General features: G+C 49.3%; 23 non-coding genes and 4 pseudogenes across 23 annotated transcripts; all 27 read left to right on the top strand.

The window, feature by feature from the left end:
- The first annotated feature begins 16 nt into the window (after positions 1-16).
- Positions 17-135, top strand: LOC149763954 (5S ribosomal RNA). Its single transcript, XR_016403477.1, has one exon. It is a non-coding gene; the product is annotated as a 5S ribosomal RNA (ribosomal RNA).
- Positions 136-381: 246 nt separating this feature from the next.
- On the top strand, positions 382-500 carry LOC149763953 (5S ribosomal RNA). Its single transcript, XR_016411041.1, has one exon. It is a non-coding gene; the product is annotated as a 5S ribosomal RNA (ribosomal RNA).
- Positions 501-746: 246 nt separating this feature from the next.
- LOC149763952 (5S ribosomal RNA) lies at positions 747-865 on the top strand (annotated as a pseudogene).
- Positions 866-1,111: 246 nt separating this feature from the next.
- Positions 1,112-1,230, top strand: LOC149763951 (5S ribosomal RNA). The gene has a single exon (XR_016412604.1). It is a non-coding gene; the product is annotated as a 5S ribosomal RNA (ribosomal RNA).
- A 246-nt stretch (positions 1,231-1,476) lies between these two features.
- Positions 1,477-1,595, top strand: LOC149763950 (5S ribosomal RNA). The gene has a single exon (XR_016411040.1). It is a non-coding gene; the product is annotated as a 5S ribosomal RNA (ribosomal RNA).
- A 246-nt stretch (positions 1,596-1,841) lies between these two features.
- Positions 1,842-1,960, top strand: LOC149763949 (5S ribosomal RNA). Its single transcript, XR_016408398.1, has one exon. It is a non-coding gene; the product is annotated as a 5S ribosomal RNA (ribosomal RNA).
- Positions 1,961-2,207: 247 nt separating this feature from the next.
- On the top strand, positions 2,208-2,326 carry LOC149763948 (5S ribosomal RNA). Its single transcript, XR_016403476.1, has one exon. It is a non-coding gene; the product is annotated as a 5S ribosomal RNA (ribosomal RNA).
- A 246-nt stretch (positions 2,327-2,572) lies between these two features.
- On the top strand, positions 2,573-2,691 carry LOC149763947 (5S ribosomal RNA). The gene has a single exon (XR_016412504.1). It is a non-coding gene; the product is annotated as a 5S ribosomal RNA (ribosomal RNA).
- Positions 2,692-2,937: 246 nt separating this feature from the next.
- LOC149763946 (5S ribosomal RNA) lies at positions 2,938-3,056 on the top strand. The gene has a single exon (XR_016408397.1). It is a non-coding gene; the product is annotated as a 5S ribosomal RNA (ribosomal RNA).
- Positions 3,057-3,303: 247 nt separating this feature from the next.
- On the top strand, positions 3,304-3,422 carry LOC149763945 (5S ribosomal RNA). Its single transcript, XR_016403475.1, has one exon. It is a non-coding gene; the product is annotated as a 5S ribosomal RNA (ribosomal RNA).
- A 246-nt stretch (positions 3,423-3,668) lies between these two features.
- Positions 3,669-3,787, top strand: LOC149763944 (5S ribosomal RNA). Its single transcript, XR_016401137.1, has one exon. It is a non-coding gene; the product is annotated as a 5S ribosomal RNA (ribosomal RNA).
- A 246-nt stretch (positions 3,788-4,033) lies between these two features.
- On the top strand, positions 4,034-4,152 carry LOC149763943 (5S ribosomal RNA). The gene has a single exon (XR_016406267.1). It is a non-coding gene; the product is annotated as a 5S ribosomal RNA (ribosomal RNA).
- A 248-nt stretch (positions 4,153-4,400) lies between these two features.
- LOC149763942 (5S ribosomal RNA) lies at positions 4,401-4,519 on the top strand. Its single transcript, XR_016411039.1, has one exon. It is a non-coding gene; the product is annotated as a 5S ribosomal RNA (ribosomal RNA).
- A 246-nt stretch (positions 4,520-4,765) lies between these two features.
- Positions 4,766-4,884, top strand: LOC149763941 (5S ribosomal RNA; annotated as a pseudogene).
- Positions 4,885-5,131: 247 nt separating this feature from the next.
- LOC149763940 (5S ribosomal RNA) lies at positions 5,132-5,250 on the top strand. The gene has a single exon (XR_016403474.1). It is a non-coding gene; the product is annotated as a 5S ribosomal RNA (ribosomal RNA).
- Positions 5,251-5,496: 246 nt separating this feature from the next.
- On the top strand, positions 5,497-5,615 carry LOC149763939 (5S ribosomal RNA). Its single transcript, XR_016411037.1, has one exon. It is a non-coding gene; the product is annotated as a 5S ribosomal RNA (ribosomal RNA).
- Positions 5,616-5,861: 246 nt separating this feature from the next.
- LOC149763938 (5S ribosomal RNA) lies at positions 5,862-5,980 on the top strand. Its single transcript, XR_016408396.1, has one exon. It is a non-coding gene; the product is annotated as a 5S ribosomal RNA (ribosomal RNA).
- Positions 5,981-6,227: 247 nt separating this feature from the next.
- LOC149763937 (5S ribosomal RNA) lies at positions 6,228-6,346 on the top strand. Its single transcript, XR_016411036.1, has one exon. It is a non-coding gene; the product is annotated as a 5S ribosomal RNA (ribosomal RNA).
- Positions 6,347-6,592: 246 nt separating this feature from the next.
- Positions 6,593-6,711, top strand: LOC149763936 (5S ribosomal RNA; annotated as a pseudogene).
- Positions 6,712-6,958: 247 nt separating this feature from the next.
- On the top strand, positions 6,959-7,077 carry LOC149763935 (5S ribosomal RNA). The gene has a single exon (XR_016403473.1). It is a non-coding gene; the product is annotated as a 5S ribosomal RNA (ribosomal RNA).
- Positions 7,078-7,323: 246 nt separating this feature from the next.
- On the top strand, positions 7,324-7,442 carry LOC149763934 (5S ribosomal RNA). The gene has a single exon (XR_016411035.1). It is a non-coding gene; the product is annotated as a 5S ribosomal RNA (ribosomal RNA).
- Positions 7,443-7,688: 246 nt separating this feature from the next.
- On the top strand, positions 7,689-7,807 carry LOC149763933 (5S ribosomal RNA). Its single transcript, XR_016408395.1, has one exon. It is a non-coding gene; the product is annotated as a 5S ribosomal RNA (ribosomal RNA).
- Positions 7,808-8,054: 247 nt separating this feature from the next.
- Positions 8,055-8,173, top strand: LOC149763932 (5S ribosomal RNA). Its single transcript, XR_016404753.1, has one exon. It is a non-coding gene; the product is annotated as a 5S ribosomal RNA (ribosomal RNA).
- A 246-nt stretch (positions 8,174-8,419) lies between these two features.
- Positions 8,420-8,538, top strand: LOC149763931 (5S ribosomal RNA). The gene has a single exon (XR_016403989.1). It is a non-coding gene; the product is annotated as a 5S ribosomal RNA (ribosomal RNA).
- Positions 8,539-8,784: 246 nt separating this feature from the next.
- On the top strand, positions 8,785-8,903 carry LOC149763930 (5S ribosomal RNA). Its single transcript, XR_016403265.1, has one exon. It is a non-coding gene; the product is annotated as a 5S ribosomal RNA (ribosomal RNA).
- Positions 8,904-9,150: 247 nt separating this feature from the next.
- On the top strand, positions 9,151-9,269 carry LOC149763929 (5S ribosomal RNA). Its single transcript, XR_016411034.1, has one exon. It is a non-coding gene; the product is annotated as a 5S ribosomal RNA (ribosomal RNA).
- Positions 9,270-9,515: 246 nt separating this feature from the next.
- LOC149763928 (5S ribosomal RNA) lies at positions 9,516-9,634 on the top strand (annotated as a pseudogene).
- Positions 9,635-9,706: the final 72 nt, after the last annotated feature.

Here is a 9,706-nt window from a genome sequence, read left to right as displayed (position 1 = left end):
TCGAAGGGCATATCATGGGTGCGATCATACCAGCACTAATGCACCTGATCCCATCAGAACTCCGCAGTTAAGCGTGCTTGGGCGAGAGTAGTACTAGGATGGGTGACCCCCTGGGAAGTCCTCGTGTTGCACCCCTTTTATTTTTTGCCCGCTTTTTTCTTTTTTGATAACATTTATTTTTAATTTTTTGGCTTTTGGCTTTTCCTCTTCGGATAATTTTTTTCCCTCGAAAATAAACTAAGTCCGGAGACTCGCGGTGCCATGCCGCATAGCGGAACAGCGCATTGAATCCTACGCCAGAACGGCCCCGGCAGCGCGAATGTCTCGGGCCGTCGAGGTCTGCTGCTTTGTCATAAAAGGGTGTTTCGATGGGCATGTCATGGGTGCGATCATACCAGCACTAATGCACCGGATCCCATCAGAACTCCGCAGTTAAGCGTGCTTGGGCGAGAGTAGTACTAGGATGGGTGACCCCCTGGGAAGTCCTCGTGTTGCACCCCTTTTATTTTTTGCCCGCTTTTTTATTTTTTGATAATATTTATTTTTAATTTTTCGGCTTTTGGCTTTTCCTCTTCGGATAATTTTTTTCCCCCGAAAATAAACTGAGTCCGGAGACTCGCGGTGCCATGCCGCATAGCGGAACAGCGCGTTGAATCCTACGCCAGAACGGCCCCGGCAGCGCGAATGTCTCGGGCCGTCGCGGTCTGCTGCTTTGTCATAAAAGGGAGTTTCGAAGGGCATGTCATGGGTGCGATCATACCAGCACTAATGCACCGGATCCCATCATAACTCCGCAGTTAGGCGTGCTTGGGCGAGAGAAGTACTAGGATGGGTGACCCCCTGGGAAGTCCTCGTGTTGCACCCTTTTTATTTTTTGCCCGCTTTTTTATTTTTTGATAATATTTATTTTTAATTTTTTGGCTTTTGGCTTTTCCTCTTCGGATAATTTTTTCCCCCCGAAAATAAACTGAGTCCGGAGACTGGCGGTGCCATGCCGCATAGCGGAACAGCGCGTTGAATCCTACGCCAGAACGGCCCCGGCAGCGCGAATGTCTCGGGCCGTCGAGGTCTGCTGCTTTATCATAAAAGGGAGTTTCGAAGGGCATGTCATGGGTGCGATCATACCAGCACTAATACACCGGATCCCATCAGAACTCCGCAGTTAAGCGTGCTTGGGCGAGAGTAGTACTAGGATGGGTGACCCCCTGGGAAGTCCTCGTGTTGCACCCATTTTATTTTTTGCCCGCTTTTTTATTTTTTGATAACATTTATTTTTTATTTTTCGGCTTTTGGCTTTTCCTCTTCGGATAATTTTTTTCCCCCGAAAATAAACTCAGTCCGGAGACTGGCGGTGCCATGCCGCATAGCGGAACAGCGCGTTGAATCCTACGCCAGAACGGCCCCGGCAGCGCGAATGTCTCGGGCCGTCGAGGTCTGCTGCTTTGTCATAAAAGGGAGTTTCGAAGGGCATGTCATGGGTGCGATCATACCAGCACTAATGCACCGGATCCCATCAGAACTCCGCAGTTAAGCGTGCTTGGGCGAGAGTAGTACTAGGATGGGTGACCCCCTGGGAAGTCCTCGTGTTGCACCCCTTTTATTTTTTGCCCGCTTTTTTATTTTTTGATAACATTTATTTTTTATTTTTCGGCTTTTGGCTTTTCCTCTTCGGATAATTTTTTTCTCCCGAAAATAAACTGAGTCCGGAGACTGGCGGTGCCATGCCGCATAGCGGAACAGCGTGTTGAATCCTACGCCAGAACGGCCCCGGCAGCGCGAATGTCTCGGGCCGTCGAGGTCTGCTACTTTGTCATAAAAGGGAGTTTCGAAGGGCATGTCTTGGGTGCGATCATACCAGCACTAATGCACCGGATCCTATCAGAACTCTGCAGTTAAGCGTGCTTGGGCGAGAGTAGTACTAGGATGGGTGACCCCCTGGGAAGTCCTCATGTTGCACCCTTTTTATTTTTTGCCCGCTTTTTTATTTTTTGATAATATTTATTTTTAATTTTTTGGCTTTTGGCTTTTCCTCTTCGGATAATTTTTTTCCCCCGACAATAAACTGGGTCCGGAGACTGGCGGTGCCATGCCGCATAGCGGGACCAGCGCGTTGAATCCTACGCCAGAACGGCCCCGGCAGCGCGAATGTCTCGGGCCGTCGAGGTCTGCTGCTTTGTCATAAAAGGGAGTTTCGAAGGGCATATCATGGGTGCGATCATACCAGCACTAATGCACCTGATCCCATCAGAACTCCGCAGTTAAGCGTGCTTGGGCGAGAGTAGTACTAGGATGGGTGACCCCCTGGGAAGTCCTCGTGTTGCACCCCTTTTATTTTTTGCCCGCTTTTTTATTTTTTGATAACATTTATTTTTTATTTTTCGGCTTTTGGCTTTTCCTCTTCGGATAATTTTTTTCCCCCGAAAATAAACTGAGTCCGGAGACTGGCGGTGCCATGCCGCATAGCGGAACAGCGCGTTGAATCCTACGCCAGAACGGCCCCGGCAGCGCGAATGTCTCGGGCCGTCGAGGTCTGCTGCTTTGTCATAAAAGGGAGTTTCGAAGGGCATGTCATGGGTGCGATCATACCAGCACTAATGCACCGGATCCCATCAGAACTCCGTAGTTAAGCGTGCTTGGGCGAGAGTAGTACTAGGATGGGTGACCCCCTGGGAAGTCCTCGTGTTGCACCCCTTTTATTTTTTGCCCGCTTTTTTATTTTTTGATAACATTTATTTTTTATTTTTCGGCTTTTGGCTTCTCCTCTTCGGATAATTTTTTTCCCCCGAAAATAAACTGAGTCCGGAGACTGGCGGTGCCATGCCGCATAGCGGAACAGCGTGTTGAATCCTACGCCAGAACGGCCCCGGCAGCGCGAATGTCTCGGGCCGTCGAGGTCTGCTACTTTGTCATAAAAGGGAGTTTCGAAGGGCATGTCTTGGGTGCGATCATACCAGCACTAATGCACCGGATCCTATCAGAACTCTGCAGTTAAGCGTGCTTGGGCGAGAGTAGTACTAGGATGGGTGACCCCCTGGGAAGTCCTCATGTTGCACCCTTTTTATTTTTTGCCCGCTTTTTTATTTTTTGATAATATTTATTTTTAATTTTTTGGCTTTTGGCTTTTCCTCTTCGGATAATTTTTTTCCCCCGACAATAAACTGGGTCCGGAGACTGGCGGTGCCATGCCACATAGCGGGACCAGCGCGTTGAATCCTACGCCAGAACGGCCCCGGCAGCGCGAATGTCTCGGGCCGTCGAGGTCTGCTGCTTTGTCATAAAAGGGAGTTTCGAAGGGCATATCATGGGTGCGATCATACCAGCACTAATGCACCTGATCCCATCAGAACTCCGCAGTTAAGCGTGCTTGGGCGAGAGTAGTACTAGGATGGGTGACCCCCTGGGAAGTCCTCGTGTTGCACCCCTTTTATTTTTTGCCCGCTTTTTTCTTTTTTGATAACATTTATTTTTAATTTTTTGGCTTTTGGCTTTTCCTCTTCGGATAATTTTTTTCCCTCGAAAATAAACTGAGTCCGGAGACTCGCGGTGCCATGCCGCATAGCGGAACAGCGCATTGAATCCTACGCCAGAACGGCCCCGGCAGCGCGAATGTCTCGGGCCGTCGAGGTCTGCTGCTTTGTCATAAAAGGGTGTTTCGATGGGCATGTCATGGGTGCGATCATGCCAGCACTAATGCACCGGATCCCATCAGAACTCCGCAGTTAAGCGTGCTTGGGCGAGAGTAGTACTAGGATGGGTGACCCCCTGGGAAGTCCTCGTGTTGCACCCCTTTTATTTTTTGCCCGCTTTTTTATTTTTTGATAATATTTATTTTTAATTTTTCGGCTTTTGGCTTTTCCTCTTCGGATAATTTTTTTCCCCCGAAAATAAACTGAGTCCGGAGACTCGCGGTGCCATGCCGCATAGCGGAACAGCGCGTTGAATCCTACGCCAGAACGGCCCCGGCATCGCGAATGTCTCGGTCCGTCGAGGTCTGCTGCTTTGTCATAAAAGGGAGTTTCGAAGGGCATGTCATTGGTGCGATCATACCAGCACTAATGCACCGGATCCTATCAGAACTCCGCAGTTAAGCGTGCTTGGGCGAGAGTAGTACTAGGATGGGTGACCCCCTGGGAAGTCCTCGTGTTGCACTCTTTTTATTTTTTTCTCCACATTTTTATTTTTTGATAATATTTATTTTTAATTTTTCGGCTTTTGGCTTTTCCTCTTCGGATAATTTTTTTCCCCCGAAAATAAACTGAGTCCGGAGACTGGCGGTGCCATGCCGCATAGCGGGAATAGCGCGTTGAATCCTACGCCAGAACGGCCCCGGCGGCGCGAATGTCTCGGGCCGTCGAGGTCTGCTGCTTTGTCATAAAAGGGAGTTTCGATGGGCATGTCATGGGTGCGATCATACCAGCACTAATGCACCGGATCCCATCAGAACTCCGCAGTTAAGCGTGCTTGGGCGAGAGTAGTACTAGGATGGGTGACCCCCTGGGAAGTCCTCGTGTTGCACCCCTTTTATTTTTTGCCCGCTTTTTTATTTTTTGATAATATTTATTTTTAATTTTTCGGCTTTTGGCTTTTCCTCTTCGGATAATTTTTTTCCCCCGAAAATAAACTGAGTCCGGAGACTCGCGGTGCCATGCCGCATAGCGGAACAGCGCGTTGAATCCTACGCCAGAACGGTCCCGGCAGCGCGAATGTCTCGGGCCGTCGCGGTCTGCTGCTTTGTCATAAAAGGGAGTTTCGAAGGGCATGTCATGGGTGCGATCATACCGGCACTAATGCACCGGATCCCATCATAACTCCGCAGTTAGGCGTGCTTGGGCGAGAGAAGTACTAGGATGGGTGACCCCCTGGGAAGTCCTCATGTTGCACCCTTTTTATTTTTTGCCCGCTTTTTTATTTTTTGATAATATTTATTTTTAATTTTTTGGCTTTTGGCTTTTCCTCTTCGGATAATTTTTTTCCCCCGACAATAAACTGGGTCCGGAGACTGGCGGTGCCATGCCGCATAGCGGGACCAGCGCGTTGAATCCTACGCCAGAACGGCCCCGGCAGCGCGAATGTCTTGGGCCGTCGAGGTCTGCTGCTTTGTCATAAAAGGGAGTTTCGAAGGGCATATCATGGGTGCGATCATACCAGCACTAATGCACCTGATCCCATCAGAACTCCGCAGTTAAGCGTGCTTGGGCGAGAGTAGTACTAGGATGGGTGACCCCCTGGGAAGTCCTCGTGTTGCACCCCTTTTATTTTTTGCCCGCTTTTTTATTTTTTGATAACATTTATTTTTTATTTTTCGGCTTTTGGCTTTTCCTCTTCGGATAATTTTTTTCCCCCGAAAATAAACTGAGTCCGGAGACTGGCGGTGCCATGCCGCATAGCGGAACAGCGCGTTGAATCCTACGCCAGAACGGCCCCGGCAGCGCGAATGTCTCGGGCCGTCGAGGTCTGCTGCTTTGTCATAAAAGGGAGTTTCGAAGGGCATGTCATGGGTGCGATCATACCAGCACTAATGCACCGGATCCCATCAGAACTCCGCAGTTAAGCGTGCTTGGGCGAGAGTAGTACTAGGATGGGTGACCCCCTGGGAAGTCCTCGTGTTGCACCCCTTTTATTTTTTGCCCGCTTTTTTATTTTTTGATAACATTTATTTTTTATTTTTCGGCTTTTGGCTTCTCCTCTTCGGATAATTTTTTTCCCCCGAAAATAAACTGTGTCCGGAGACTGGCGGTGCCATGCCGCATAGCGGAACAGCGTGTTGAATCCTACGCCAGAACGGCCCCGGCAGCGCGAATGTCTCGGGCCGTCGAGGTCTGCTACTTTGTCATAAAAGGGAGTTTCGAAGGGCATGTCTTGGGTGCGATCATACCAGCACTAATGCACCGGATCCTATCAGAACTCTGCAGTTAAGCGTGCTTGGGCGAGAGTAGTACTAGGATGGGTGACCCCCTGGGAAGTCCTCATGTTGCACCCTTTTTATTTTTTGCCCGCTTTTTTATTTTTTGATAATATTTATTTTTAATTTTTTGGCTTTTGGTTTTTCCTCTTCGGATAATTTTTTTCCCCCGACAATAAACTGGGTCCGGAGACTGGCGGTGCCATGCCGCATAGCGGGACCAGCGCGTTGAATCCTACGCCAGAACGGCCCCGGCAGCGCGAATGTCTCGGGCCGTCGAGGTCTGCTGCTTTGTCATAAAAGGGAGTTTCGAAGGGCATATCATGGGTGCGATCATACCAGCACTAATGCACCGGATCCCATCAGAACTCCGCAGTTAAGCGTGCTTGGGCGAGAGTAGTACTAGGATGGGTGACCCCCTGGGAAGTCCTCGTGTTGCACCCCTTTTATTTTTTGCCCGCTTTTTTATTTTTTGATAATATTTATTTTTAATTTTTCGGCTTTTGGCTTTTCCTCTTCGGATAATTTTTTTCCCCCGAAAATAAACTGAGTCCGGAGACTCGCGGTGCCATGCCGCATAGCGGAACAGCGCGTTGAATCCTACGCCAGAACGGTCCCGGCAGCGCGAATGTCTCGGGCCGTCGCGGTCTGCTGCTTTGTCATAAAAGGGAGTTTCGAAGGGCATGTCATGGGTGCGATCATACCAGCACTAATGCACCGGATCCCATCATAACTCCGCAGTTAGGCGTGCTTGGGCGAGAGAAGTACTAGGATGGGTGACCCCCTGGGAAGTCCTCATGTTGCACCCTTTTTATTTTTTGCCCGCTTTTTTATTTTTTGATAATATTTATTTTTAATTTTTTGGCTTTTGGCTTTTCCTCTTCGGATAATTTTTTTCCCCCGACAATAAACTGGGTCCGGAGACTGGCGGTGCCATGCCGCATAGCGGGACCAGCGCGTTGAATCCTACGCCAGAACGGCCCCGGCAGCGCGAATGTCTTGGGCCGTCGAGGTCTGCTGCTTTGTCATAAAAGGGAGTTTCGAAGGGCATATCATGGGTGCGATCATACCAGCACTAATGCACCTGATCCCATCAGAACTCCGCAGTTAAGCGTGCTTGGGCGAGAGTAGTACTAGGATGGGTGACCCCCTGGGAAGTCCTCGTGTTGCACCCCTTTTATTTTTTGCCCGCTTTTTTATTTTTTGATAACATTTATTTTTTATTTTTCGGCTTTTGGCTTTTCCTCTTCGGATAATTTTTTTCCCCCGAAAATAAACTGAGTCCGGAGACTGGCGGTGCCATGCCGCATAGCGGAACAGCGCGTTGAATCCTACGCCAGAACGGCCCCGGCAGCGCGAATGTCTCGGGCCGTCGAGGTCTGCTGCTTTGTCATAAAAGGGAGTTTCGAAGGGCATGTCATGGGTGCGATCATACCAGCACTAATGCACCGGATCCCATCAGAACTCCGCAGTTAAGCGTGCTTGGGCGAGAGTAGTACTAGGATGGGTGACCCCCTGGGAAGTCCTCGTGTTGCACCCCTTTTATTTTTTGCCCGCTTTTTTATTTTTTGATAACATTTATTTTTTATTTTTCGGCTTTTGGCTTCTCCTCTTCGGATAATTTTTTTCCCCCGAAAATAAACTGTGTCCGGAGACTGGCGGTGCCATGCCGCATAGCGGAACAGCGTGTTGAATCCTACGCCAGAACGGCCCCGGCAGCGCGAATGTCTCGGGCCGTCGAGGTCTGCTACTTTGTCATAAAAGGGAGTTTCGAAGGGCATGTCTTGGGTGCGATCATACCAGCACTAATGCACCGGATCCTATCAGAACTCTGCAGTTAAGCGTGCTTGGGCGAGAGTAGTACTAGGATGGGTGACCCCCTGGGAAGTCCTCATGTTGCACCCTTTTTATTTTTTGCCCGCTTTTTTATTTTTTGATAATATTTATTTTTAATTTTTTGGCTTTTGGTTTTTCCTCTTCGGATAATTTTTTTCCCCCGACAATAAACTGGGTCCGGAGACTGGCGGTGCCATGCCGCATAGCGGGACCAGCGCGTTGAATCCTACGCCAGAACGGCCCCGGCAGCGCGAATGTCTCGGGCCGTCGAGGTCTGCTGCTTTGTCATAAAAGGGAGTTTCGAAGGGCATATCATGGGTGCGATCATACCAGCACTAATGCACCTGATCCCATCAGAACTCCGCAGTTAAGCGTGCTTGGGCGAGAGCAGTACTAGGATGGGTGACCCCCTGGGAAGTCCTCGTGTTGCACCCCTTTTATTTTTTGCCCGCTTTTTTCTTTTTTGATAACATTTATTTTTAATTTTTTGGCTTTTGGCTTTTCCTCTTCGGATAATTTTTTTCCCTCGAAAATAAACTGAGTCCGGAGACTCGCGGTGCCATGCCGCATAGCGGAACAGCGCATTGAATCCTACGCCAGAACGGCCCCGGCAGCGCGAATGTCTCGGGCCGTCGAGGTCTGCTGCTTTGTCATAAAAGGGTGTTTCGATGGGCATGTCATGGGTGCGATCATACCAGCACTAATGCACCGGATCCCATCAGAACTCCGCAGTTAAGCGTGCTTGGGCGAGAGTAGTACTAGGATGGGTGACCCCCTGGGAAGTCCTCATGTTGCACCCCTTTTATTTTTTGCCCGCTTTTTTATTTTTTGATAATATTTATTTTTAATTTTTCGGCTTTTGGCTTTTCCTCTTCGGATAATTTTTTTCCCCCGAAAATAAACTGAGTCCGGAGACTCGCGGTGCCATGCCGCATAGCAGAACAGCGCGTTGAATCCTACGCCAGAACGGCCCCGGCATCGCGAATGTCTCGGTCCGTCGAGGTCTGCTGCTTTGTCATAAAAGGGAGTTTCGAAGGGCATGTCATGGGTGCGATCATACCAGCACTAATGCACCGGATCCCATCAGAACTCCGCAGTTAAGCGTGCTTGGGCGAGAGTAGTACTAGGATGGGTGACCCCCTGGAAAGTCCTCGTGTTGCACCCTTTTTATTTTTTTCTCCACTTTTTTATTTTTTGATAATATTTATTTTTAATTTTTCGGCTTTTGGCTTTTCCTCTTCGGATAATTTTTTTCCCCCGAAAATAAACTGAGTCCGGAGACTGGCGGTGCCATGCCGCATAGCGGAACAGCGCGTTGAATCCTACGCCAGAACGGCCCCGGCAGCGCGAATGTCTCGGGCCGTCGAGGTCTGCTGCTTTGTCATAAAAGGGAGTTTCGATGGGCATGTCATGGGTGCGATCATACCAGCACTAATGCACCGGATCCCATCAGAACTCCGCAGTTAAGCGTGCTTGGGCGAGAGTAGTACTAGGATGGGTGACCCCCTGGGAAGTCCTCGTGTTGCACCCCTTTTATTTTTTGCCCGCTTTTTTATTTTTTGATAATATTTATTTTTAATTTTTTGGCTTTTGGCTTTTCCTCTTCGGATAATTTTTTTCCCCCGAAAATAAACTGAGTCCGGAGACTCGCGGTGCCATGCCGCATAGCGGAACAGCGCGTTGAATCCTACGCCAGAACGGCCCCGGCAGCGCGAATGTCTCGGGCCGTCGCGGTCTGCTGCTTTGTCATAAAAGGGAGTTTCGAAGGGCATGTCATGGGTGCGATCATACCAGCACTAATGCACCGGATCCCATCATAACTCCGCAGTTAGGCGTGCTTGGGCGAGAGAAGTACTAGGATGGGTGACCCCCTGGGAAGTCCTCGTGTTGCACCCTTTTCATTTTTTGCCCGCTTTTTTATTTTTTGATAATATTTATTTTTAATTTTTTGGCTTTTGGCTTTTCCTC

The sequence above is a fragment of the Phoenix dactylifera genome, chromosome 4, assembly GCF_051530095.1.
Source record: "Phoenix dactylifera cultivar Ajwa chromosome 4, Ajwa_hap1_PhDact_Kaust_v1.1, whole genome shotgun sequence".
Taxonomy (NCBI): domain Eukaryota; kingdom Viridiplantae; phylum Streptophyta; class Magnoliopsida; order Arecales; family Arecaceae; genus Phoenix; species Phoenix dactylifera.
Note: the sequence above shows the minus strand (reverse complement) of the source record. Positions and strands in the feature narration are given on the sequence as shown.